Genomic DNA, 5,035 nt, shown 5'->3' with positions numbered 1-5,035 from the left:
GTTGATAATGTTTTACCTATTTTGCTTTGTTAACCCCATAAGTATTCACACACACTTAAATTGTGGTCGACCAAGTGCCCATGACTCACAAGTGACTTTTATAATACTTAATCTTATAATACATTCACAAGAGATTCATCCTAGCTTGTTAACACGTGTTCTTGTAGCAGGAATTGCCATAAGATTACAAGCGCCCATCCAAGTTATAAATTTGGCACATTTACTTCATAGCTTATTGATTGTACATCCTTTTGGTGTATCCATCTTTGCTCTTTCATAATAATAATGGTGGGTTAACACCTCCATCAAAAATTTGCCTCTCACAAAATCTCTAGCAAAGTGCCCAAATTTACCACAATGAAAGTAGGCCCTAACAAAGGATCCATCTAGTTGTGATGCCATCTCTAATGGTTCTAGAACCTCTGTACCCCATGTGATGTATACCTTGTTCGAACCATGCATTAGAGGGCACAAACAAGGACTTACCAAATAGTTTAGATAGATCTCCCAATGCATGGCCAAATACAAGGCAGTAAATCTATAAACTCTCCCAAAATTAGGCAGGGCAAGTCATGAATGAAGCTCCCCATATAAAATAGGGGAGGTACCTAACTTCCAAGTTGAGTCCACCACCATCAGTGCATTAAAGAACCCTCTTCTCATGTAGATTACTTTGTCTTGAAACGCCTCTTTCTCAAGCCAATTGGTTCACTCAAATGGTAGTACCTTCCCCGTACAAAATAGAATCACTCCACATGATGCAAAAGGAGAGATTTGCTTGTCCACAAAAAATTGAAGCCCTAACAAGTTGATGGCCTAGATCTGTCACCGTCATAACCTTGTTTGCATGCCCCTATTTATCTTTCTTTCAATCCCCTTAATAATCTTTCTTTGGTCCAATCAATATTCTTCTTTGCTAAAGCATTATAACCTAATGAGTCAAGAAAAGTCTTTGCACCACCTGTCTCCATTGCAATTGTTTAACCTACAATGCATCCTCCTGCATCACCGTTTCTTCATCTACAGTAAAGTCCCCTAAGATTTGATACCCTCTCTCTAGCTAATATACTTCTAGTCAATTCTAGATCTGGCATCCTCTCTCTCTCTCTCCAGCTATTCCTCTCTCTAGCTACTCCTCCTAATTGATCCCAACATTCTATTACTAATTCATGCAATTTTTTTTGCAACATTGCTTTGAACTCCTTCTGTACCTCTAGCATTGCATTCCCCATGATCTTCTTATTTTAGTTTCACCATGTATGAGCAAGATTCAATCAAGCTAGAGATACCTTAAAGAATAATCTCTCTCTCTGTCTCTCTCTCTCTCACTCTCTCATGTTTCCTAATTGTTCATCTTACGTTATCACTAAATAAGTAAACAAAATAATTAGAGAGAGAAAAGTCTTCATCCCACCACTAATCTAGGTTAATTTAAGGATAGTCTAAAAGTATAAGTGCTAATTTTACATTCCTTTGTTATCATGTGTCTCCAAATGCATAAATGTGCAGATCTAGAGAGCTTATCAATGAAAAACCACAAGACTACACCTAACCTACCCATGGGGTATCTCAACAAGTGTTCACATGTACTCATCCTCATCCACACACCTCATTTTCCTTTTTGACTTCTTCTTCAACCCTTTTACCACCACAGAATCTAACCTTTCTCCCAAATTAAAATGTATATAAATAAGGGAACATGCTCCCCCTCAAACAAACAACATGCCATTATCATAAATCCTAACATGTCCCATTATGGATAGAAACATGCTATGTAGGATGATCAACACTTGATGAGTAAAGATGAGTTTATATGCAAACATAACCCTACAATAAACGTATATAAATAAGGGAGCATGCTCCCCCTCAAACACACAACATGACATTATCATAAATCGTAACGTCCCGATTATGGGTAGAAATTTTCTATGTAGGATGAGTTTATATGCAAACTTTAATATATTTTTATGAAGTAATATTTAATGAGTTTTAATTGGAAAATTAAGCTTTCTTCCTCATTGTTGCTACTTGTTTTCTCCTTGCTCTTGTTAAAGTGGATGGCTTCAAGGATCGGACACCATCCTACTTATGTCAAACTATCTAAGCCCTTTCCACTTCAAGCTTGGTCACAAATTTTTGCACTGTTGTTGAATTTAAATTATTCAAAATTATTGATTGTGCTTCCAACATGAAATATTTCTCTTATGATTCCCAAGTAATGATGTGTCCAATGCATAGAAGCTTTTGTTTAAAGCGGTCACATTTACTCTTTTTTGCAAATATATCTTCTTCTTTTCGAATGCCTCTTTTTGAGGGGATGTAGCCGAGGTAGAGGATACACCACTCACACACAACCCTACAATTTCAATCTCCAACCCCCGACCTCTTGGTTAGGGTGCGTCATGATGAGCCGAGCCATTCAAGCAATTGCCCACTAACTTTTTTGCACATATAACTTCACTTATATGAGAAGTGCCTTTTTTAGGTGTCCACCAAACCAAGATGTTGTCTAAAAAGACATCACAAATAGGACAAAAGAAGAATCCACAGGTCTAGTAGTTAACATCCCAAGGCTTTAACTACTTGTTATGAAGAAGAAGAGGTCCTTAACAAATTATTCTCATCAAGAAGTGAACAGCAAAGTACATGACACCACCTATGAGGTAGTAGAGGATAACCCCAGCAAAGTAGATGACACTACTTATGGAGTAGTCTATCGTTGCTCACTTAGAGAAACCAGATCTTGCACTTGCTAAAAATGAATCACTGAGAAACATCATAAGTGGTTGCTGCAAAGGCATTCCTCCTACGGCAAGTACTCTACAACCAACTGAGCCACCAAAAGCAAAGGATGAAGTTATGTTCTGTTAACTCAAAATGAATTTGTTTTAGATTATTTCTCAAATAATTTCATACATTTATTGCAACTTGACAAAATAAAAAGTGAATGATGAAGTTCCAAAAATGAATCAAATTTTTAAAGACTTAACATTTCAGTTTGAAGTTGTAGAAACACCAATTTCAGGCTTCAGGTTGTAAAAATATAAATCTTTTTGGAGAATTTTTTGGGCAATGGATTAGGCAAGATGCCGACTCTGATTTTTAAGTTTTTAATTCTCCAAAGAAGCTTTTTTTTTTTAATAAACAAGGCTTACAAAAATGCTCGTCTTCATGTCATAGAAAAAACACAAATATTTACACACTATTTTTCCTTATTTTCTGTATATACAGCATATACGTAATCATTCTCTCGTGCAAACTTAAACACATGATACCATACAAAGCCATACACGTGATACCGAAACCAAGTAACCTCAATTTTCTCAGCAAACCATCAAGGACAACAAACAGATTTCAAGCTTCACAATCTGTATGGGAGTAGAGCTCTAATACCATATGAAACACCCCAAAGATGAATCATGCTTCCTTAAGCGTCCACCTAATATTTACACACACATTAGCATATCTGTGTGAAGCAATCCGAAGCACCTGTCCAGGGTCACCAATGTATCAATGGTCATCATGAGGCCATGATGGGTATCGGAAGCACTTGCCACCCAAATATAGGCTCCAAACCAAGTACAACTAGAAGCCACCCTCGAGCTAGAGATCACATAATGCTAGCCCAATCCACATCCACAAGGCATGCATGCCCATACCATGGACCCCCACTGTTGTCACTGATACAACTAGCCAGGGGGCTAACTTATAACTAGACCCTTGCAAGGCCTCTCCCCCAAGATCTTAAGTCCTACATAGAAATTCCCTCTATAATGAGCCACAACCCAACTATCCAATTCATACTAAGTGGATTGGCCACATGCTAGCCACCTTATGTTCAAGCAAGGGGACATACGCTAAATGATACATCAAAACCTCCCCTGTCAAAGCTGCAGACAACCCCCACTCCTCACGGTTGTCCCCGATACACTATAACTGGTCCCCTAACAGCTCCCTCGTTCAATGGGGACCTAGGAGACTGGCGCAATGGAGGGACTCCAGCACGCCCCCAGAGCACCCCAACTTCCTCTTCTTCGGGTGCCTTGCTCAACTAGGTTGCAGCATACACCTCGTTGTTGCGACCCCCCATTGGCGAGCCAATAGCATCTCTTGATGGTGGCTATGGGACAGCTTCCCTCCACCATCTTCATCTGATTGGTACCCCACAAGCCTCTTGGACGTGGCTAGCAATTGTCGACCACCTTGCTACCTGTGATCACTATGGATATCCGTGGAGATTCGATGCCCTGCCTTCAGAATTGTCCAAGGGCATTGCAGATTCAGTGAATACTCACCCAAGAGGATGGCAAGGGCCTATTACTGCAACTCACCCACTTGTAAGTCACAATCATCCCCACTTGCTCTGACCCCCGAGATTCCCTGGACCCACCAACCAAAGGCGGCAACTCATCAGCACCATCCCGGTCTAGCACATCCAGCAGGTTCAATGCATCGAGAGGAGCAACGTAACAACCCACCCACCCCTCCCCACCGCCTCAACAAAAAAAAACAAAACAAAACAAAAAACAAAAAAAAAACTCCCCAATGCAGTTTTCCTTCGAGAGGAGCTATCCATGGGAGTTTTTCCCCGTCATAGTTTGTATTTGTTACGTCCGACGAGGATTGTAGCTTTTAGGCGAACAGTCTGGGGGAGGGGAAAAAAACAAGATTGAGGTGAAGCCTGCCTTTGCACCCCCCAAGCCCCCCACACACGCACACACGCGCACAGAGGTGTATCAACGTCTACAAAAACCAAAGGGCCTATGAGACCAAAAGTATTATATAGAGCAAGTGAAGTAACTGCACCAGAGAAAAAAAGACAAACCAGCTGTCTAGATGAACAATGTGAGTGACAGTTACTACTTACAATGTAGCCCTATCATGGCTGAAGCATTTGTAGTGATCCCACTACATATCTCAAGCACATGTGAAAGAGGGGAGTCCATGTATACGCACTACATGTATGACCCAACAGCAGGCAAATGGATCACACACTTTAAAAACATGCTAAGGATAGAGTCAACACCAAACATGC

This window comes from Cibotium barometz, chromosome 19 (genome assembly GCF_041138505.1).
Source record: "Cibotium barometz isolate CiBa-2024 chromosome 19, ASM4113850v1, whole genome shotgun sequence".
Classification (NCBI taxonomy): Eukaryota; Viridiplantae; Streptophyta; class Polypodiopsida; order Cyatheales; family Cibotiaceae; genus Cibotium; species Cibotium barometz.
Note: the sequence above shows the minus strand (reverse complement) of the source record.